General features: G+C 42.1%; 1 protein-coding gene across 2 annotated transcripts in view; it reads right to left on the bottom strand.

Annotated features, from left to right (window-relative positions):
- LOC142373479 (zinc finger MIZ domain-containing protein 1-like) overlaps positions 1–23,283 on the bottom strand; it is a 112,684-nt gene extending 89,401 nt beyond the window's left edge. The window contains exon 1 of one of the 2 annotated variants that reach the window (XM_075456746.1): positions 23,106–23,283. The gene's annotated coding sequence lies outside the window, so the exon portion shown is untranslated. The remainder of the gene's footprint in view (positions 1–23,105) is intronic. The other variant, XM_075456747.1, reaches the window with a different exon arrangement.
- Positions 23,284–24,715: the final 1,432 nt, after the last annotated feature.

Here is a 24,715-nt window from a genome sequence, read left to right as displayed (position 1 = left end):
CTCAGCGAGAGGGGAAATACTTCTGGGGCCAAGACATGTATTTGTGGCATAAAGTCTCACTGAGAAAAATGATTTCTTTTCTCTCTGAACTAAAGGTTACTTTCTGCAGCAAGTCGGGGAACCTTGCTGCTCTGCCATTGAATTGGTCACCCAGCCTTGTCAGACTGAAGAGACTAAGCGGTGGAGTGAGTGTCAAGTTAGGTACCCTTACAAAGTAAAACCACATGAAAGAAACATACAAAAACATAAGAGAAGTCAGCCTGCATCAACACCCTCGCATAACAGAAATACCATTGAAAAGATCTCCACTGCCCTTTAACATGAAGCCAGACAATCAGTGTTTTTAAAAACAAATGTCAGGACGTCTTGTCAGGCGGAAAGCTTTCCCACGAGCCGGAACCATCCTCCACCACTTCACTCCTTCACAAACAACCAGGCTTGTGACTGAGACCATGTCAACATGTTGCTCTGTTTGGAGGGGGGAGGGAGGAATTACTTTGATCCACTTTGAGGCATGTCTTCCTTTTCTGTCGAAAGTTAAGGTTTGCAGTGGGTGGGAAAACCTATGTTTCCATTTTTTTTTTTTTTTTTTTGCAAGAGCCCCCCCCCCCCCCCCCCCAAAAAAAATGGCAGCTTACTATTTTGGCAAGTTTAAAGGTTTTGGTGGTGTAGAACCTCTATACCACAACGAGACAGTAGAGACAGCAGAAGTTGTGGCGATAGCTTATCATTGCTGAGAGATGACACTATTTTACAAACATGAGGGGCAGAGATATTGAGCAGAACAAGCTGTAACTGCAGATTTCAGCGTAGAACAATGGGAGTCTGTGCTGACTTCTGGCCTGAACAATGGCAGGATGACATGGAGCCTGACAGAGACACACACAGCAGCGGGGTCTTTGCTGCAGACAGGAGAGGCAGTTTCACAGTGTAGCAATACTGCCAAAAACCATCTCCTCATCTTCCCTTTTCTTCCTTCAACCTCTTTTCTGTGTTTTGGCACCTCTGGCACACATAAGTCAAAAGTGAACAGTCAAACTTTGATCAGAACCCTGAGCACAACCCTGCGGAGTAAAACGAACCAGTCACTGCTCAACAATAAGGCATGAGCTAAATAAGGCTTAGCTGGAAGGTGTCAATAGCTTCCATGCAAACGATTCCAGCATCCTGGGAAAATGAAAACAATTCCCATTTAGATCCATTACTGTTACACAAATATTAGAAGAGCTGACAACTGGTGGAGCCAATTCTCCAGTTGGATGCCATGAAAGAGTTTGTATTATGCTAATTTACAAATTAACAATAATACTTTGGGACATATTATAATATTTTAAGAAAACGCTGTATTATTAAAAAAACATGATTTTTTTTTTTTCCGGTTTGTATAACTACAACACATCATTTCTGTCTGTTTAAGATGCCACCAAACTTTGTTTGGTGTAAACTTTGGGATTTGCAACATTGCAAACCTTTCACATGGTCAAGAAGCTATAAAACTGGAGGGAAACTGAGAAAGAAAAGAGCAAAAATGCCTAAAATGGTCTCTTTAAAGTCTTGCAGAGGCGTGCCAGTCACACCTCAAACAATGGAAAACCACAGGGAAAACAATGGAAATGTGAAATTTGTTCCTTGTATTGATTACAGGAAAACCATGTCTTCCCATCCACCCATATCAGATGCAATTTTCCACTTTTCCAGTGTACAGAAGGCTTCGGTGAATATTTCACTGACACACTCAGCGGATGGTAAAAACTGCAGTAATTTGACATTTTGATCATAGATCTTAGGAAATAGCCTTAGAACTACTTAGATTTTTAAAACCGTAAAAAATTTGGCACGTGATTTAATCCGTCACTGTTTGTGGAGAAACCCAACCAGTCACCTTGGATTCACTTAGAAATGTGATAGGTGATGTTTTTTTTATCCGGATATTTTTCCAGTAACATTACAATATTAGGTAAGGCAAGGCAAGGCAAGGCATCTTTATTTATATAGCGCATTTCATACCACAGGCAACTCAATGTGCTTTACATAAAGACAAGGCATTTAAAAGAACAGCATAAAGCAGCATAAAAACAAGCAATTTAAAGAAAAAAATAAAAAATAGAATAAAAATTAAAGCAATCAAAGAAGAATGGTGAATTTCATGAAACTTGGCTGAGAGGTGGCGCAAGGACATATGGAAAACATTTTCAAATCTGGTGCGATTCGGGCATCTCCACTACGGTGGAGGACACGCTTTCTGATTTTGATTCAAATCTCAAAAGTTGATCTTGAAAATAAACTTAATAAATGATGATAAAATAAATAGTAAATACGCGAGAGAAAAGTAACTAACTGTGATAACATTCAAAAGTTACTGAATGAGAAAACTGAAGAGCCAGATAAAATCTGTCACCTCCCAATCTGTGTGCCACTGAAGGGGCTCAAAGTGCCTTTCATTATTAATGTCCTTGGAGCAGGATTTAAAGCAGCTTTGCTTCTCTTATCAATCATTCATCTGCTTTCCATTGAACACACTCAGGTTCTCTTGTGTCAAATCAAACTGAAGAAGTGGCTGAAGAACCACTAAGATGAGGTCTTACTTTAATGAAACCAATCTGACATGAGCCTCAAACACCTGCTTGCAAAACAGACAATGCAACACATACGTGTGGATCCCAAACAATCTGTAATATTTCAATCATCCAAAACATTGGACACTCAGGTCTTGTAAATTAAGAAGAGCATGCCGGAGTCTATTTTTACAGACTCCTCCACGTGTCCTTGTGTTTTGAAAACACCCCAACAGCGAAATTGAGTTCAGAACAAAATAGACTTTAATTTTTAAACACCAAAAAAAAATGTGCGTATTCAGCCCAGCACTTAGTCATCTTTTCACCCTGCATTCTCCCTGAAAAAGATCCCATTTTGCTGTCCTGCAGCAGGCATTTGCTCAACAGCAGCAAACATAATCAAACTTTGTGGTTTGTCTCTCTGTGGAGTAGAAATGAAAGCGTATTGTGCGGAGTTCTTCAGTGGCAGTCTCCAATTACTGTCTGCGTGCAAGGTGTTCACTGCTCTGGAACTTTTCCATTTCATCATTACACTCGAGCTGCCCCCATCGAAAGCCGACCAGCAGCAGCAGCGGTGGCAGCAGAAACACAGCAGACCGTGGCATCCCTGCACAGCGGGGGGATCCTTCGAAGCTGTACACGTTTTGTCTGGGAAAAGATTTATGTCTATACAAACCACAGGTGCCGTGGGTTTTCTTTAAACCACCACAGTCAAAAGAAGGCAGGGCAACCAACACTCAGCTCCCCGTTGGCTAAGTTTGTCACATATATTCAGTGGGCCAACTTTCTCCTACTTCTCATTAAGAGGTGAGGCTAGAAAACCTGCCTTCTTCTGACGCCCGCAGGAAATGTTTCAGCTCGCTGTTATGTGCTCAGAAAGCCACTGATGCAATTGTTCTCCAGACCTCACAATTGATTCTGAGACAAGAGAGGGGGATTATTTGATGCAACTTCTACTCAAGAGGCCAATTCAGCCTGTCCAATCAATAATAATCAACAGGGAGATGACAGGAGATGAAATTCCTTGTGCCGAGACTAAATGCTCATGTATCAAGACTTAGAGCCTGCAGGCTGTTTCCTCACCCTAATCTCTGAGTACATTTATTCAAGTGGTGTACTTGACAAAAATGTAAGTATATACTATCCCTCATCTTTTCACTTTACAGAATTATAGCAGGAAACATACATTTAAGTATGTCACAGATAGAATTTAAAGCTCATTTTTAAAATGTATTTGTTTACATTTCATGCATTATCGTCTATGGCCTTAAACCCACATAAGAGTGGTGTTTGATTGTTACAGTATAAGCATCTGTGGGAAAACCATAGGCCCTGGAACTCCTGTGGATGTGACTTTAATTTGTACCATCTACCACCCAAAACGTAACTCACTGGTGGGGGGGCAGACAATGTGCCAATGAGGCACAACTTGCCAGAACTTGCTTGATCCACCAAATTACATGCAAGTACCCAATGTCAGACACCTCATGACAACCCCAAAAGTCCTGTGGATATTTCCTGATGGGGGCGACCCTGATGGTGACGGTGACAAGCCGTCACTTGTTGGTAAAAAAAAAATGTCTCAATGCGCCTTGAAGATTTTCAAGAACTCTTTGACCACAATATTTCCTGACAGGTCAGAGCTACATAATATTATTTGTGTTCTCCGACCCTTGTTTGTGTGTTTGTTAAAAGGGAGATCCATTTAAGAAAGCTACAACATTAAAATGCTCTGTAACAATTTCGAATAAAGCCAACTACCAGAAAGTTTTACTTGGCTGCATTCCACCCATGGTATTAAGTAAAACAATGCATACTGTGAGTTTGTCTCTTTTAATTATGTACTATCATACTGTATCATACTATTTAATTATGCATTATGATACTTCCTCCACCACTGCTCAAAGCTCACTGAAACCGCAGACAAATGACTAATCAACAGCACCAACCATGTTGGCAAATTGAACTCTGGCCAAGTTCATCCTTTAGAGGGTGCCTTTCATCTGAGGCAAGACACAACAAAGAGCAAGTGCTTTTTATGTTAACAGGAAACATATATTTAATGAGACGACCAGCGCAATCTGTGCTGCCATGCTAAGACAGTCTGACCTGACACTGCAGATCGGCAGCGCTGCCAAACAGCAGTCATGGCAGTCTAGACGAGACCAAGCTGCAACGAGGGCCTCCCAAAGGCCCCGTAATGCACAAGGAATTTGGTGCGGTTTCCTCGGAGCAGAGAGGAAACGCATGAGTGAGAGTAAAGAGAGGGCAAGAACCCCACAGAGGTCAGAGCGCGTTCCCGGAGGTGTCAGGGAGGTTTGTAGCTGCTCTCCTCCCTCCTCCTCCGTACTCTTCTTCGAGGGGTTCCTCCACTGGCTTGTCCCATAGCACCTCAAAGCCAAAAGCATCTCCTCATGCATGCCACACAAATTAGAATAGGAAGCGAATGTCAGCTACTGGGAAAAATCACCACCTCAGTCTAAAGCAAGTAAATATATACGTTGTGGAGGAGGTTTTCGGGGAGGATTGGAGGGAGTTGCACATCAAAGGTTGAAGCTTGTTTGACTGTAGAGGCTGCTGCTGGTTGTCTGGTTGACACCAGCATAAAGGCTCATGAATATTCAGCGACCAAGTAAATGAGGCAGATAGCACTTGACATGTTTTAACATCCACCTTTGGCACCTTCTCTCTACAAAGCCAACAGGGTGAAGCAGCAGAACAAATACGTTGGTTATTGGTGGGCGGCTCCGATACCTGCTGATGAATTGGATGCTTTCTCATCAAAGCGAATGAGTTTCATAAGCTGGACTTGGTATAACAATCTGATGTCCTCAGTGAGATTTGAGCTGCTAAAATGATGCTCTACGGATTCAAATAAAAATATTGTAGCTTTATGCCTGGCAATATGCTGACATTTCCATTCTAAGAAAAACATGTTTCCCCCAACTATAATCCCTGCTGGTATCAAAATGTTTGCTCTCTAAATATTTACCAACCCAGAGTCACATCTAAAGCCTAACACAGGCACCTTGAGACTTCCTTTTAATCCAAGTGTTGTGTCCCAAAGGAAATGCAGTGAAAGCACTACAGACTATCTTGCAAGTGAGTAAACTATCTGAGCACACAACGCATTCCTCCAACACCTCAAACAGCTCTGAGACAGAAAAAATGTCTGCTACCAACAAACAGACTGCTTCCTAAAAATCACTGTGGTGTCTGTGTGAGAGATGAGCGAGGATATTTTCCCTATATCACCAAAAAAACTAAGACATTAGTGAATGTATTACTGCGATAGGCAAAGTAATGCAAATATTGACACTTTGATAGTCGTCACCCTGCTTATCCAGTAGACCAGACTGGTTAGAGCCATTTAACATCTGCTCAGTATTATTCCAGGTAAGGGAGTTCAAGGAAAATTCCACTGACTTTTCTGAATCACCCAGTTACTTGAGGGTTGAAAGGTGGCTCTAAAACGTTTATAGCATACTCTATCATGATCGAGAGTACCTTTTAAACTATCACAGCCGCCTTCCGAGCCATTGGATAATTTAGTCAGTCACAAAAAAGCTGTGCTTGTATTCGCAGGTTTCATGGGGTTTACTCGTATCAGTCTTCTTTCAGTTGGATCTGTTTTCATTAGAGAAGAATGACATAAGTATCATAGACAAAATACGCATTCATAGAACAAGATTCAATTTTGTTTTAGTTATGATTACATTGTCCCAACTCAAATAAATTATGTGGAAACAATATTATTTAGCTCATGGAGGAAGAAGGTCATATAATTGTGTGGAAATTTGTTCCACATTTTTTTTTGTTCATTCAACAAGTTATTTTTTGAGTGACTCATCACAGCTGTCAACTTTCGTAACACCCAAACACAGACGTCCATATGTCCAACGCTCTTCAACAACGCATCATTTTCATCACGGGCCTTTCAGATGATTATATTCTTGATGCATAAATGATCTAATTGGTTACGACCATGCCGAGTTCTTATGATTGTTTTTTTTTGTTCCAATAAATGACAAAAGCTCACTCAAATGTTCCATTTTTTATACACCGAGTAGACTTCGGAATGTCAGGAGGGTCTGTGAACATCTGTCACCCTTGTCTTTATGGTGTGTGACTCAACTTTGGCACTGTTGAACCCCGTCGGACCATGTCAGCTATTTTTTCCTGCCGATCTAACATGTCAGTAAGCGAGACAGATCACTCTGACTGGCTGCTAAGCATAGCGAATGAGTGCACGTGAAAGGAGGCAGCATTAACAATAGAAAGCAAGCGACTAACTTCAACATGTCGCAAACAATCTCTTCTCCTTTGTCATCTTCGTCTCTCCCAAAATGAACAGAACAACCACATGTCCCTGATGGCTGTCCCACAGTTGTTTGTGCACGTGTCAGCAAACATGTATAACCAGGCCCTTACTATCATGTAAATAAAAAGCCATTTTCACAGATGAACTGTGAATTATATCAGAAGAAACAGGGCAGACTGCAGGTGTGAAAATGCTTGAAAAGAACAGGAAATGTCTGGTACTGTTTGAAAAATATATAATCTAAAGTGTGGCTGATCAAATAAGTTAAATTATTGGTTCATTTCAGCATTTACTCTGTTGATCCACCACTCAAACATTCTCCCTATGTGGTGATTCATGCTGCTGTTTATCTAGGATTCAACATGATCTAAATATTAACTGGGGATTATTCTCAGCAAGTTTCTTACTGCTACTAGAATTCTTTGGTTCCTAAAAAATGAGGAATCTATTTCACCATCCTAATACAATCCTAATTGTACAATAAGACCATTGGCATCCTAGCCTTTATGTACATTTGTGACATTTTTCTTTTCTTTTTCTGTTTGCGATGGACCTACACGTGTCTTTAATAAATTAACAAAGTAAAGTAAACTCATTTGAGATAAAAAAAACATGCGATGACTTAAAATCCTTTATAGATGAATGATGATGATGACTGATCAATGAGTTCTCTGGGAAAGCATGACATATCCTGTCTTTATGACATGGGTATTTGACGCTTACGGTGTAAGTTGGTTAGATTTTTTTGTCTCTTTAATGGGGTTGGTTAGCAGTTCAAACATTATAATGGGCATAAACACACACACACACACACACACACACACACACACACAAACATTTTTGAAAAGAGGCCACGCATGAACTGGAAGCTTGGTGCCATTGAGTAAAACACAGTCAGACAAACGCATACTGAAACCACTTATTACCTCACCCACTGCTCAGTGCACGCTGCCTCCTGATAAGCTGGTTTGCCAGGCTACCAGCGCCGCCAATGGCTCCGTTTGCACAACCGCTCCATTGTTGCTGTGCAAAGTGGACAACTGCACTTTGGACCTTTCAGTGGGGAAAGCCTTTTATTGTGTTTCCTTTAAGGGCATCCACTATGGTTTATCTGCAAGCTGCCAACCACACACACTCTAAAACACTGCATTAAGGATATCCAAGGAGAGAAAACATAAACAGTAGCCACTGCGTATCCTGAGCTGCTGCTCTTAAGTATCGTGCTGCCAGTTTACCTTGCTGCTGATTTTTCCGGAGCTTTTAAAAGACTCATAAAAAGGCAGCTGAATTATCTGTGTAGCTGGAACCGGATCCACTGCTGGCTGACCTTTTTCACAAAGCAATATTAAACATAATAGTTGGGCTGAGTTAAGTGATTGCAATTTATGAGTCCATTTAACTTGATTCAATATTGGATGACAAATGATTACCTCTGTGAAGTAAAGCTTACATGCACAAACTTATACCTGCTACTCAGAGCTTTATCAAACGTAACAATCAGCTCGGTGTCCGTCTACTGCGAGTCTGGCTCAGCAGAGGGCTGAGCAGAATTTTAAAAATGCATGACAAGAGAAGGAGAAGAAGCTGCATATGAAATACACACACATTCTTTTTTTGTGGCTTGAACTCTATTAAACTATAAGTGATACGTATTGAATAGATGTTACCTCTGAATCTGCCCAACTGGCCAAATGGTTTAAGTGTATCAAATCCATTTTCCTGAGTGCATTGAGGAAGTGTCAAAATGAAACATTTTCAATTTAGCCCCCTCGTGTCCCAGATTTCTTCATCCTGCTGTAGAACAAGGTGCTTACCCAGCAAAAACAGGCTACAACACGTTGCTAAATGAGGCCGGGGCTTTAAATTAGCCCGACTCAATCCACATATTTGATTCACTGTGCGGCCAGAAAAGAGTTACATGACTTTCAGGCACACGGCTCAGACTATAAAGAAACAATGTAGCCTACTTTGCACACTCCTCGCTGCTCTCTTTTCAGCCACATCCTCTTGGATTTTATGACTCTGGTTAAAATGCAACCATTAAATATTCATGTGCAAGGGCTTTCACCCGTGAAGCAGCTTCCCGCTCTCTTTCTGCGAGCTTTAGAGAAAGTGAGAAACTTTTTGATTTTAACTGACAGGAGCTAAATATTAAAACAGAAGCTTTGGGAGTTCAGCAAAGTGTGGACTACTCTTCTCAAATATCCTCCTTAGCTGATACGAGCCTCGCCATCTTGGCTTTCATCCTCCTAGTCCTTAAAACTGAGCACAATGGCAAGACTTATACAGTAAAATCATGGTACAATACAAACAATGGAGATAAATGAGAGTAAACACTCAATAGCCGAACAATGAAGTTGTGTAAATCGATGGTTGACAATCATCCAAAGAGAATAAGCAAGCTTCACAAAAAGCTTCACATTAAAAATCATGCTCATTCATTTTTCACTTGTTGTCTTGGCCGTTTGTGATACAAAACATTTCCTATCAGCAGCAACAGTAATGGCACACATAATTCATACTTTCTCACTCAGAACCTCTAACTTGCTAAATCCATAATAAATAGCATGTTAGAGCATCTATAAAAAATTAAGGCTGAGATTAAGTCCTGGGTATCGACAGCAGCACAAATAACACTGAAACTTGATTTTGCTGCAGAGAACATTAGGGAAATTTCTGGGGCTTTATTTGGGTAAATGTTATTTGCTTAAAAATCAATGGATGCAACATTCAGGGCTTCTCCAAACAAGCGATTTCCTAGCCAAATGAAGCTCAGACATGTGTGTCTCAGCATGCAGTCGCTGTGTTCACGGTTGCATGTATGATAACAAGCTTTTTTAACTGCAGAAACTTCACGAGGGAAGGGTGGAATGAAACGCAACAACACTGCTGTTGTCTGAGAGCAGTGGCAGCGTAAACGACATGAAAAGCTTATTCATTCTGAAATAATCTTTTTAGTGATTTGGGAGTAACGATTCGTGCCACTCACAAATGAATGAGAGGCTGATCTAATCATTGAGATATTTAGGAACAATATTGTGCCACAAGCAAGCGCACAGAAGCGATTAGTCTTTCATCGGTCACTGATGTCTCCTTCTTCAGCTGATTGAGAGGAATCAAGGAATCTTTTTTTCTCAGTTTGAGAGAGGCCACTTGCCAGAAACGGAGTCAAACTCTCCATCTCTGCTCATCATTGTCTTGATTCCAGACAAATAAGGAAACAAAAAGTGGAGGATGGCTTGCGAAACACGAGAGCTTTCAGAGGCATTTTTTCCACTTCTGGAAAGCTGCCTGCTCTTTTCAAGTGGGCTTTCTTCAAAGCAAACACCGGTGACATTATCCATTTTTCTCCCAATTAGAATTTTATTGAAAACATCCAGAAGACACTGTAGAGTTAATATCATGCACAAGTAGCCTGTCACAAATACATCAGAAGGGTGAGCGCATAACCAGCATTTAATCTACTGTAATGATTTACACTATGACAAGTCAGACCAAATTTACTGTGACAGAGTGAATGGGACCCAACATAAATATAATTATAGCTCACATGATCTTCTCCACCTCCCTTCTACAAAGGAAGTGCACACAAAGACAGAGCAGGATGCGCAGCCTCCGGTAATTTGCTTTTTCTATTTGTTCCTTGACATCAGTTGGTGCCAAAAAACTACAATAACAAAGCCAGAAAATGGTGTGGTTGTATCAGTACCTTAAGTAGCAAAGTCCTGTTAGCAAGACATGACCTTAAAAGGTCTTGAAGACCTCTAAAAGTGTGTGGTGGTGTATTTCTTTCCAGAGACCCCGCCCTCTGCCTGCATTGTCCCTGTTTCTTCTTGATTTGCTAAAAATTTAGGACATTTTAGACTGCAACACTTATGCAGCGGGATGTATAGACTCCTGCCAATGACAGTATGTATGTGTGAAAACTATCAAAACATATCGATCAGTTCAAACTGCACATTCAGGCTACAACAAGCAGAATGGGGACATGTAAAAATCTCCCAATGTGGAGAGTGTGTGGAGGTGTCCAGGAGTTTGGACGTGTTTGGTCATGCTTTAGAAATGAAACTTGTGACACACTAGTTGTGGATTTGTGCTAATCAACACTGATCCTCCCAAAATTAAAAGTTATTCCTGACCATAGATTGAATCAGTGACATTATAAGAGCTATGACTATGTCTAACATCTTGAATACGTTGGGCTCGGTACATCGTTTTATCGTCTGCTAGCATAAGTCACTAGCAGGCGCTTGCGTCAGCTGCACCGAAGCATCTTCTTTTTCTAGTATGTTCCAGGCACATGCATTCTTGCCACACTCATTCTGTGTATTTTTGTAACATATTTTTTAACTGTCACCCAAAATATATGTTGATGCAGATGACTAAATTTATGGCACGCAGGTCTCTTGGCAGAGCAGACATCGAAACCATGAATTGCATTTAGCTTGTGAGGCAGCGATCATAAGCCTCTGTGACAGTTTCACTGCTGTTAGATGAGATATGATGTACTAAGATTAAAATTTATTTTCCCAAGAATAACCAATACTTTATGATATTGATGCAGAATGAGTAATAGGCTGTTTGGGAATTTTGTGGTTGAACAAAAAAAAAAAGAAAAAGAAAAAAGGTATTATAAATACTGGTTTGGGTATTGATTACCATGGCAACAGTGAAAGGTTCACAGCTATGAAAAATTCTGGTTAACTCTACTTTTGACCAGCCCAAAGTGAGCTGTAGAAATAATTTTTTCCAGAGATGAAAGGCTATGTTTTGAGCTACAATTCTCTCTGATTTATCAGTGGCATGCAGGGTCCTGACATCCCTTTTTTACTCTCTCTACACCTTGCTTGGTACTGTGAAAGAGGTTGTACAAAAAAAAACAACAACTAAGTACCAGATTCTGGGAACACACAAGCAAAAAAGATAATAGAGTCACTACTCAAGAAGATACAGACATATCAAACAAATTTTAAAACATGATGTGTGTTTGGAAAGAAAAACAATATGAATGTTTCAGTGAGGTTTTCCTCCCCACTGTCACCAAATACATTTTTATTATTAGCAATTTATTCCTTTCATGTAAAAGTGGCTTTTCGCTGTGACAGCAACATGTTTACGTGACACAAGAAAAAACGTGACAAGTTGGTTGAATGTATGAAAAGAGCACCAAAACCCATCCTTGAAAAACCAGACTGTTAGAAAACATGTAAACAAGTTAGTCGACTGAAACTGTAAAAATCTAACTTCTCAAAGCTGATGAACACACCCAGATAAAGCCACGGGGAGTCAAATCACTCCTGCATAAATGAGCATATACATGCAGAAGTGATTTGACTAGACTCAAATGAGCCGTGGTACTCCACACATGCTCCGAAGCTCCAATCTTTTTGTATAAACAGTAAAGTTGAAGTATATACTATCACAGCCAAATATCCTAACAAAGATGCTCTCATTCACATATTTTCCTGTTTAGTCAGGCATCTGAACATGACAGAAATTGTGAAAGAAAAGCAGCATGACGACATGTGTCACTTGGAACATTTCCAGCCTGTTGCAACAACAGCATTATCTGACAAAAATCACCTTTCAAGTAACCTAAACTGTCTATGCAGTGAATTTGGCTTCACTTCCATGAATGATGATCTATCACAGAGAAAGTTAGAAGCTGCATAATGTCTTAAATTTTTTTCTCACACCATCTAGAGCGTTGCAGCATCAGACATACCTCAGTCAGTAACTCGATTTCTCTCCTGTGCCTGTATTCTGGGACAAGGATGGTGGCTCAGTTAAATGGCACAGTCAAGCTGTAACTATAGCCGAACTGAACCAAGCATGTGTGTAAATAAAACCTAACTAAACTGAATTGAAGTTGTCTTTCTGAAATGAAAAAAAATACCCTTTTTATATAGAAATTATCAGGACAAATTCTGTTGAAAGGTTTAACAAATAGACTTGATGTATAAAGATACATAATTTAAGGGGAAAAATATTAAATAAATCAGAAATAGTTAAGAAAGTATTTGGAAAAAGATGTAAAACGGCTAAACTTCTCGATACCAGGACAAGAGTTGTAAACTCTATGGGATGAGGCCACACATAGGACTAATTCTTCAAAAGAAACTCACTGCCCCCCTCCTCCCCCACCTGTGGTCAGCCCAGATTAGGTTTCACATTCCTACCTCACACATAACTAACACACACACACACACACACACACACACACGCATACATGCATGAAAGAGAGGAAGCAGAGCGGTATGAAACACATCAATTTTTGTTAAGACATTTCTGACCTCAGACTGTTTCATCTCACGGACAATGTTTACACCTAGACTCAAGCACAGTGATATCTTGTCTCTTGTTCTTCATCCAAGATGTTAAAGATCAGCCCTCCCTTCCTCAATCCTCCTCAAGACCATCTTCTACCACCCTTCATGCTAATGTAACACACATTAGTGAAACCAGCCACAAACAGCGCACACCCATGGTGAAATGAACTATACTGGGCCCTTGGGTGAGCCATCCTCCCTCCCTCCCTTCCCTCTCTCCACATGCCAGGCACATCACGGGCGCAGCCTCACACCACAGCGTCTGTGACTCAAGCATGTCCTCCTTTTAGAGCAGATGGTCAAAAATAGTGTCCACTGTCAACATTTTTGTAAGCCGTGGGACCCGTTGGGCCACACACCGCTTGCCAAGAAGGAGCAGGGGTGCAAGGTATGTGTGTGCGTGTAAAACTAATCTGGTCAGTTGCAGCTTCTCTCTGTTTGATACTGACAAAGTGAGAACACCCTGTTGTTATAAAAGAGCTTATGCAATCTGCACCTATAAATAGGAGTGTGAAGTGTGTCTGCATATGTGCCTCGCTGTGTGTTTACATCCAGACAAAACACTGCCTATTTAATTAGCATTCATCATCAGCATTAGTTGCCGTTATCATATCCGTGATTACCATTAGTGTGAAACAATCCCTCCTCTCTGCGGGGTGAACTGTTCATTTCCTGAAGCTGGTGCTGAGGATGGGATGGCCCACCGACCGCCGGACGAGGCAACGCAAGGAAACAGACATGACGTGTTTACAGAAGAGTTATTTAAAGTCGCCCCCGGGACTGCAGCGCACATGGCTACGAGCCGTGTTTTTGGTCAGATACAGTGCGAGTTGTGTGGATGCATAAATGCTCATATGCTGAAATCCCACTCAAATTCACCAATGCACCATGTGAAGCGAGGCTCAGATTTTAGGCTATGTTTCATTTTGGATTAATGGAATCCACCCTGTCCAGTTCTGAGACGTCTCTCATGGTCTTCCTTTCACAACCCACAGCTGTCACGTCCGTGTATCAGCTCCGGTCTGTGATGCATGCCTTGCACCTGGGTAACCGACCGCACACAGACACCGTGTTAGCATGAGGGTACAGTGTAAGCTGACACACAGGCTGTGTGTGGGATGTCACTGCTGTCCACACTTCATCATCAGTAAAGACAGTTCTTTTTCCCTCTTTTTTTTTTTTTTTCTTTTGTTGAGTGGGGTGAAAAGAGTGCAACCAGGTCACAAAAGAGACAAAATCTTCTCAGACACTGTACTTAAAGGGGAACTCCGGGGCATTTGAAGCGCGTTTCCATTGCTAGAGGTTGTCAAATACTGATAGTAGGACACAGAGAGGTGCAAATCTGCGCTCCCTGTGTGGAGATCGCTCTGTTCGCACACCCTGTCATGCGAGGCTAATACGTGGTGGCTAAGGGGCAAGCGCTAACCCTTCCACGTAAAACAACAACTTGCACACTGCAGAAACGTCACACCACTTTATAACCCATCCGACAATAAAGTCACAAGCCTTACCATCAAAACCATATGCATGGTTCTCACATTACTGGCATGGGGACGTTACAAAACAACTTTATAAACAGCATGTCACTCACCGGCTGGTTGTAGGCTCGCGCATGTGAAAGCCCAAAAGAGTCGATGGAGAATAATCCCATATACAAAACAATTATATTCTCTAGAAAAACTGCGTTCAAGTATTTAAAACATTACAACAATATTACTGGGCATGTATTGTTGTAATGTTTTAAATACTTGAACGCAGTTTTTCTAGAGAATATAATTGTTTTGTATATGGGATTATTCTCCATCGACTCTTTTGGGCTTTCACATGCGCGAGCCTACAACCAGCCGGTGAGTTACATGCTGTTTATAAAGTTGTTTTGTAACGTCCCCATGCCAGTAATGTGAGAACCATGCATATGGTTTTGATGGTAAGGCTTGTGACTTTATTGTCGGATGGGTTATAAAGTGGTGTGACGTTTCTGCAGTGTGCAAGTTGTTGTTTTACGTGGAAGGGTTAGCGCTTGCCCCTTAGCCACCACGTATTAGCCTCGCATGACAGGGTGTGCGAACAGAGCGATCTCCACACAGGGAGCGCAGATTTGCACCTCTCTGTGTCCTACTATCAGTATTTGACAACCTCTAGCAATGGAAACACGCTTCAAATGCCCCGGAGTTCCCCTTTAAACTCATCTGATAAACTGATAAAAAAAAAGGGAACTCCAGTAAACAGATGCTGGAAGGATTAGTCAATTTAACAGTTGATCAGCGGCTGTAAAAATGTGAGCATCTACTGCTTTTCTGAGAACTGTTAACTTAATATCTTTGGGTTTTGGGACATTGGTTAAACAAAACAAACACTTTTAAAGATGTCACTTTGGGTTCTGGCAACTTGCTATTTTTTAATCCTAGTTCTGCCCATTTTATAAACTCTACAAGAAAACAGTTTAATAAACGAACTAATGGGTTTCAGAGTCAGTCAGGGACAGAAAATGACCCAAAATGACACAATAGGGTCGCTAACGAGGAGATCAACACGCCGAGTGTTTTTTTTCCCTGTGGTTAAAACTGTGAAATGCTCATCATCCAAGAAAGGAAGCCCGTCTGTTAGCTCAGAGTGTGCATATCAACCCCAGTGATCTGGTCAAAGCTCAGGATTTATGAAGGCTGTTGATGGAGCTGCACAGTGCATCTGAGCAAACTGATGCCTGGTGGGTGAAATGTTGTACTTGTTAAGCGTCAGATTTTCCATATCCCGTGTGTCTGTGTCCTGTATATCAACAATACAGATTAAATCTCATATTGACCAATTTGTCAGGGGTGTTGGCATATATCCTGGGCGTAGTTGAGGAATAGGCAGGATTTTAATGCAAGCTCTCAACTTCAAACAGCTTGTCTCAGTTTGGGTCTGTCTGTGCTCGTTTCTTTGGTTCAAGTCAGTAGAAAAGATGGATTTTTTTTAAAATTGCCAGTCAAATTTGAACAGACTTGGATTAAGAACCAGAAAGTGATTGATGGCATACTCCTACTGGTGACAAATCACATGTGAGGAGAAGGGTGATGCAAGTTTGTCATAGCTCCAAACTGTTGGAGGAAGAACTGCATTTTTCTGTTGTGCATCTCCTGGAAATGTCCTTGTTTCAAGGGACTTTTTTAGCTCCTTCGACAGGGTAGACATACTGCAAGACCATCAGACATAAGGTAAAGTTACATGGTAGATCATGTGACTGCAGCAGGGGCAATCTGACATTTATAAAAGATTTCCATGTAAACTTGGGTAAACTGTAGGCCACGTAAGCAACAGAAGCTATGAATCAGCGGTAATCCTGCTTCTTTGGGGCAAAGCAGTGCTAGAAGCTCGCAGAGCATTTTGGGGTCTATCTGAAGCAACAAAAAACTTCAACAGCTTTTTTTGCAGATGGAAGCACTGAAATCGTGGTCACACTGCAAGTCCATCATCTGATAAAGGCGGAATAAACCCCGGGTGTCACTCCGTATGTTTGCATCCACAGTTATAGCTCAACCTGGACAGTTAACTTGACTACTCATCTTTATCCCAGTATGCATGCAAGGAAGGGAACAGAGTTCTCAACTGCAGTATGTCTGACGCTGTAGCGCTGTGGACTTTCTCTGTGGGAGACCATCGTACGGGCGACAGCGACTATAGCTGAATTCACTGCACAAATGTTGTTTTTAAATTACTTGAACTGCAATTTAGTCAGATGATGCTGTGGTTCTAAAATTTGGTTTCATTGTAGCACCGTGACAGCCTGGGAATGCTTTCAAAAACCACACGCTGACACATAGTGTTAATGGGCTGATTTTCAGTCACAATTTCTGACGCATTAAGCCGTCTGACAAAAGAAACAGAAATTATGTGTATGAGAGCAGCTTTATTGGAAATCCCACTGTAATAATATTTACTTTTGCTTTACTGTTCACAAAAAGGTGCAAAAAGATGGAACCTGTTCAGACTCACATGAGACGAGTTGAGGGTTTCATGCAGTAGTAATTTGACTCTAAACCACGTGTGCTAGTCCAGCAGCTGATTTTGGACAATATGAGTCAAACTAACTTCTTTACATGTATCTTAAAATTCTGGTTTTGGTCAGACTAACACGTTTTGATTTATTTTAATTTCATGTAAAGAGCTTTCAACATCAGCCTGAACCAAAAACACAGAAAGATGCAGTGACAATGAAGTCCAGGCTTTAGAGAGCATTTAAGCAGCAAAGGTTGATTGGGATACCAACTACTGGCCGGCTGTTACGTTACTATTTGAAATGTGGGTACGAACAGGAAAAGGTGCTTACAGGTATCCAGTTCTTAGGGGAGCTTACAAGATGGTAGTTTCAGAGTCCCAAGAACTGTTTGGTGTAAAAGTCCAACCTGACTACGAAGAGGAGAACAGGTGAAAGGCCTTATAATATTTCAATCGAAGGCCTCTCAAGTGTCGACATGTGGCAACAGATGACAAACTGCGCAACATGTTGGGGATTTTATTTACTTGTGTTTTACATCTACATAGCAAACTTGCAAGCATCTGACATTTGTGTTTGGGATTGGTGGGGAGGGGGTAGGGGTGCTTGGGAAAGAGATTACCCTCAGACCTTTCCTTTGAGAGCACAAGAGAATGGGGGATGGACGTTCCCTGTGTATTAGTAAATCCCAGTTAATTTTCCCTGTCAGAGAACAATGAGATATGGACCCCCACAGGCTCTGTTGAATGTAATTCCAACATTTACTCGGAATTGCCTTCATTACTCAGAGGTGTGGATCCCTCTCTCGCCAAAAAATAAATAAAAATCCGTCGGAACACACTAAAGCACACTGTGATGTCTCAGGGAAACCCCTCAGGAGTATTTACAGCACCCATTTTTTAATAGTAAGATTAAACTATTGAGACAATTTGCTGGGTTCCCAGTCTGTGCCTCAGTTTAAGAGGGGAATACGTCTGCTATGCAAGACTATCACATGCTGTAGGATTTTACAACCCTTTAGGGTTGGACCTTGTTTAATTTATAAAAACTGGGACTTTGGAGACGCCGGATGTTATTCATGATTTAGAGCCTTTCATTTACACTTAACACTGCAGTGATGCTCTCTGTCATCATCTGTGTATGTTTTTTCACAGCACGTCACATTCAACATGCATGAGCCCGCAACTGCTGGGGGCTACAAAGCTGCAATTATATCCATCGTAGATTAAGACTCACAATTTTCACAATGTTGCACTCCAATTCTAACTCCATTTCAAATTAAAAAATCCTGCTGACAACAACAAACATGTAAACAAAGTATTAGCAGGTTTTAATTGCATTTTTATGTTACTTTATGTTCGGTTTTCATACCATTCAGATATGAGCCCTAACTTTACTCTTATAAATCGTGCACAACAGTAAATTTCAGGGCTGAGAAAGATAGTTTTCATCCCCTATTTCTAGATCAAACGCAAGAAAGCAATGAAAAATGACCATCACTACGTCGGAGGGAGGGTTTGTTGTCCAATCAGCAGTCTAAAAGCTGGGAATTTACAGTGAAATAAATGTGAAAAACAGCAAACTATCTAACTGAAAAGCTGGAAACTGAAATATTTCTGCATTCAAAGTGACCTCATGTATGCAGTGAAGCCAGAAGTACAGTATTTAAACCTATCAATAAGGAAATGTGTGTTTATGTTCTACAAAACTTCCCCTCCAGCATGGCTGCAGCTGTAAGAGGAGGCAGGCCCATTGTTCAGACTAACAAGGGGCGCAGAGGTCACTTGCATTTTCACAAGAGCTTGGCCAGAGGGGTTGGGGAGGCAACCGGCACACCGGTTGGTTTGGTATGGGTCTACACTAAAGCTTTTTCTATAAAATCCCAGTCTATTATAAAAGGGGGATAGATTAGATTAAGTGAGATTATGCAGAGAGGGGCTTCCTAAAAAGAGCAAAAATAACACACTCAGTACTTAGCAGGCGAGTCAACAGCGGGATTAACAAAAGAGAACATGTTGAAATCCAATGCTAATATGCACAATGGTCATGCATCCACAGGCTCAACCATTTGAGTGGCCCTAAACGTTGATTGACGGCTACTTTCAGGGACAAAAATCAGACTCGTGTTATCGTATTTTGTCCATAAAGCTGAAACTATTTCACAAATCTCCTAATCCAAAATATAGGTTTTTCTGCTTCAGCATCAAACCACTATCCCTCTCAAGCCATCTCTCTCTGCAAGTACAGTTTGTACAATAACAACTCCGATTACCAATGCAACCAAAAATATGCACAAAGTGGTTGCACACTCTAACATGATTAAATGATGTGTGGTCTGGCGTCACTCCCAGCACCTCTCCCATCCCTCGCTCAGCTCTGTATCTCCCTCTTGCACGAAAGTACACAGATTCCCTTTCGCTGAGCTGTGTTTTGAAAATAGAAGCTTCATATTAACAGTCAACAGTAAGGCTGACAGGTACAGACTGACCATTCTCTATGCCATAAAATACCCCTCAGTGGATATCTGCTGGGTACACATGTTACTGCAGTGTCGCAAATCATCACAAACACACACATGAGGAATGCAGAATAGCATATGGGAGAGGAAAATAGAACGGGATGACGTGCAGCCAATTCTGAGAGCTGGAGAAGTATTCGGATCTCTTAGCAAAATAGTGCCACAGTGTAATAATGATGCATCTGAAGAAGAATCTTACTCTTACCATGCTTATATGATTAAATGTAACAGCTGCTCAAAATTGAGCCAGTTTTAACTGCTTAACACTCTATATAAGAGCTAGTATTTTCCCATCTGTGTGTCATGGTGCACCTGCAAGGTCTGAAGGGGGATAACAGAAAAAGAAAAGAAAAAAAGGCAGAAAATCTTTCCCTTCCCAGGGACATTCATTCCCATCGATGGTTTTTCAAAAATTGCATTTTCTTGTGACTTGCACATGAAATTCATTCGAGTTAAAGCTGAAGCTCTCTGGCAACAACACAAAAGAAACATTTTCTAAAGGGATCACAAGCAGCTCACGCTCACCACAAAGTTCCCCCTCTATCTGAAAGAGTCAACAGCCAAAAAGATCCTGGAGATTGGAAACTTGAGATGAGGAAAAATGTCACCGGATTACAGCCCAAATATAATCTTGTTTTGCCTGGTGTCACACGTCAAAAAGGTTAAGCGACTGACTTCATTTATACCAACATGCTGCACTGTTATCAGTTTCGCATGTTTAGTCTTTATCTACAAAGTAACTATGTCAGTAAAATATGTAGTGGAGGTATAAAAGCTCTCGAACGTGGCAGGAATGTGGTGGAGAACAAAATGTGAAGTAGAACAAAACTACTTTCTATCCCTACTTAAATTAAGGAAACCCAAGTGCCAGAGATACTGCGCTTGTAAATAACCCTTTATAATGTTGTAATAGCTAAAAAGAAACTTGATTTAACTGCCACAATTGCCCAGCGACACACTTTCTGTTTGTTTGCCCTATGCTACTTGAAAACAACCATACCAGTAGGATGATTCATCCCAAGAATTTATTCTGTTAAAACAAAGACAACACAAAAAGGACCTTGAGCAAACTCTACGTAAACCTCCCACAGCCTCTGACCGTGGAGGAAAAGCATTCGGTTGCCTTTTTCCTGTTTGATTGCTTTACAGAAGTCCTGGTACGCTGATCGCCACAAGTAGAATTTCCAAACCGAATCAATAACACTGTTGACATTACACAGCACCTCACAGTCCTGTTTACAAGCTACTCAAGCACACTTTGTTGGTAAAAAGATGATTTAGGCTGAACAGGGTTTATTTCCGTAATTACAAAGCAGATAAAACTGGTTTGTCACATTTAGCTAAAGCAGCATTTACCTATAAAACTTTTTGTTTTAGCTGTAAACTGGTGTAGTGCGCTACAGGAATACTTTAAGAGAAAAGGAGCATCAGGCAGACATTGTTTTGAGCAGCTAGTTGGGACGCGGAAGCTCTCGGTTTCCTCACAGGCTGGCCGGCAGTGCTTCTGGAGGTAATGAGGCCTCTTGTGTGTCCTCTCTGATCTGAGAGTTGAATAATTTCCCATGTGGCACAACCATTTCCAGCTTCCGCCTTTACTCTCACCCCGTCAGGTTGGTGGAAAAGTGAGAGCAGAAAACCTCCACCCTGCACCAACGTGTTGTCATTGTCAATCCACAGTGCCACACGCAGAGTAGACCCCAGCCCAACTGCAGTCCAGACACAAAGATTTGCTTTAGTGACTAAAATCTATCTGAGATTTTATTCGGTTTATTTTTGGGTTTGTTCACTAATCTGTGTAAGAAACAGCTTGTGCTTTCTGCTTTTTTCAGTTGTATTCTATCTTGTTCCATGCTGCTGCTTTTCACTGGTCAGTGGGAAACTGAGTGTTAATAAATGGTCTACTTCAGCGCCCAGACACACGTGCTGGGTAGCAGATCTCTGTTTCAATGTGTCTTTTGTTTGACGGCTGGTGTTTCAACATCCTCAACTTGAATAGAAGAAGGTCAGCCTGGTGGGGTCTGCCCCATGGTTATTCAGGAGCCCAACCTGGGGCCCCACAGAGGTGGGGTGACTGGGAAGGAGGGGATGGGACAGAAAAATCTCCTCCTCTGTGTGACACCACCACCTCCCTAATATATGAAACCAAGAGGAAGTTTTGAGTTTCCTCGCACAAGCTGCGCTCAATCAGCGTTTAATCACACGTGCCATCAGAGGCGCATTTCCTGTGTCGACATCTTCTCTATCAAACCCATGACAGAAACGTAAACAAGCAGTTGAGGATGCCCTATAGCTGGGTACCCCCACGGATGCTTTCCACGACCCCTATCGGTCCACTCTGCAGAACTAACTGGGATGCTGCAGCATTTACAAGCAGACATGAGGAGAGTGAACTTTTTAAACAACAAAAACAGGAAGAGCTCTCATGGGTATCTCAATAAAAGGAGAAAGGAGAAACATCTGCATGGACGTTTGTTTGCTTGCCTACTTGAAGCTGGCAATATGGGATATTTAGAAACAAGAATAAAGTGCATGTGCACATGACAGAATCACACACATGCTCCCTCTGTCTCACTGACAATGGCAAGGAAGTAGAACAGGGAGCGGAGTTTACTTTTTTTCCACTTGGCCATGCTTTTTTAGCTTCCTGGACAGATGTACAGAAGTGAAAAGGAGGCCAGTTGTACATGGGAGCCCCCCTTTCAATCCCAACTTGTACCATAATCAGACAGCAAGAATTTGAGGGAGTCAACTTGTAAAACCCCTATGAGGCAGTAATGACCAACAACAGCAAGATAACAGGCAGGCACTGAAATGGATAAGTTTGCGTTTAACAGTATACATGTGTTGCTGTTATCAAAGTTGAGAGAGTTGGATTCCACATGACATTCAGTGAATAATCCGCGCACTGCAGTGACCCGTTGTCTTGCCATGTCCAGTTTTTCTGCGGCTCGCATCCACCGTCTCACCTCAGCTTCACACGGCCACGGAACACAAGCCATGTGCTTCGAGCGCATCTGAAAGCTAAAGATAAAATCAGGACCTTTACGCACAAGCGTGCACACGGGCACGATTTATTCTGCGAGTCAACCGCACACAGGCTGCCACAGCGTAGCCTCCGAGCCCCGACGCGTTCCACAGATCAACGCGGCATCTGTTCCCACCGAAATGCACAACCTGCTCAACAGCACGCCGGTTCAGCCCCGACGGCACACGGCGGCGTGATAGTAAATAATAAGCAGCGGCTTATTATCGCAGGCTGCGACGTTACTCCTCAGCGCCAGTCCAAGCGGTCACTCTATTGTTGAGAAACAATCTGAGCCAAAGTGGAAACAAAACCTCCGCGAAACCAGAGCCTCGCCGGAGCGACACCGGGGGGACAAGCAGCGTTAAGTTTGCAGCTACTCACCGGGTTACCAAGCGGAGAAAGTCCACGGTTATATTCGGCTCTTGTTTTTAAATATCTTCCCCTCTCACGGCCACTGAGAATGGGCTCAGCGTCAGTGGGTGAGAAACTGAATAGACTAGGAGAGAGCGCAGTAAGTTGAAGTGTCAAATTACATTGGCTATTCTATTACCGAAGGGACCCATGCTCGGTGGCTGCTGACAAAATGTGTCGCGGATTCTTCACGCGTGGAGGCCATGAGGAGGGGGAGCCCGGAGCGGAACCGGACTGTCGCTCAGCTCTGCGCCCATCTGGTAGGTACCTGGATCTGCTGGAGGGGCCCCGATCTGAGTCCGCGCTCAGCCGACACTGAGCACGGGGATTATGGATGTTTGACAAGTTTCTTTGAAATGTTTTATATTGTATCTGGTACACACACACACACACACACACACACACACAAGTACCAGATAATATTAGATAGTATGAATGATATCAGCAAGGTGTGAAATGAGGACGTGGATAAAATAGCCTGAAATTCTATTATCTGTAGCCTAATACAAACTATGCAACAACACTCATAGATATAGTGGCAACAAATTAATAGTTACAAATATTGGGCACTATCTCCCACGAGCGCATTGACACGCTGTCGATCCCGCTCCCATCTGATACCACCCTCCGTGTTTTGCAGGTCGCCGCTCTCTGATGGAAAGCTCTGAATAACAAAGACATGTTTGAGAGCAGCAGCGGCATCAGCAGCAGCAGCAGCAGCAGCAGCAGCAGCAGGCTGGGCTGAGCGCTGACGTCAAGGAGCCAAGCAGCATCCAGACTCCCGTCCACCACGCACCACGCACACGCACCACGCACACAGTGACCTGCTGCTGTCCACTGTGACCTGTTTGTAAGCAGCCGTGTCAAAAGCTAGGAACACGCCGCCCTGCTCGCTGCGACTGACTCGTCAAAGTTGGGATGTGATCAGGGTCAACGTGGAGTTTACCCTCTCAGAGGCTCTTATATTAGAAGTCATCCCAGAGCACACACTCTGCTGGCGTGTCTGGAGTCCTCTGAGCCCTCCCCCCCCCCCCCCCCCCTTTGCTTTCTGGCCTGTGTATCTACCCCAGCTGTCTAAAGTTAGAGGGAGGGATGGGCTGGGACAATAGGCACCATTTGTCCTGCTAAAAGGTGACAGGAAGCATTGATTGCAGCCTGTCCCAAGCTTGTAAGCCATCCATGAATTAACTAATCTGGATGTTTCCCTCCAGCTGAGGTTGGAAGATTTTAGGTAATTGATTCACAGAGTGATGCAGAAGCAACGTTTTGATTCCAGATACTTTACCAAAACCCCATAAAATTTTATTGAGCTGTTAATTGCAATAAAACTCTCTCCTGTTAAATTGGTGATTGTTAAAAGGTGTACCATAAACAGAATGAATCTGTTCAAAAAGCTGCCATATTAAAAGAACCAAGTAAGCAAATGACTAATTAGGAAACAAGACAAAAACGAATTATATCTAAATCACTGCGGATGTGGTTTAATTAAAGCCAGCTAATGATGTTTAAGTTGCTCTTGTGCTGAGCTGCTGAAACACACAAGAGCGAAATTAAAAACTGGGAAGCCCTTGAGTTGTTCC

This window comes from Odontesthes bonariensis, chromosome 23 (genome assembly GCF_027942865.1).
Source record: "Odontesthes bonariensis isolate fOdoBon6 chromosome 23, fOdoBon6.hap1, whole genome shotgun sequence".
Lineage (NCBI taxonomy): Eukaryota > Metazoa > Chordata > Actinopteri > Atheriniformes > Atherinopsidae > Odontesthes > Odontesthes bonariensis.
Note: the sequence above shows the minus strand (reverse complement) of the source record. Positions and strands in the feature narration are given on the sequence as shown.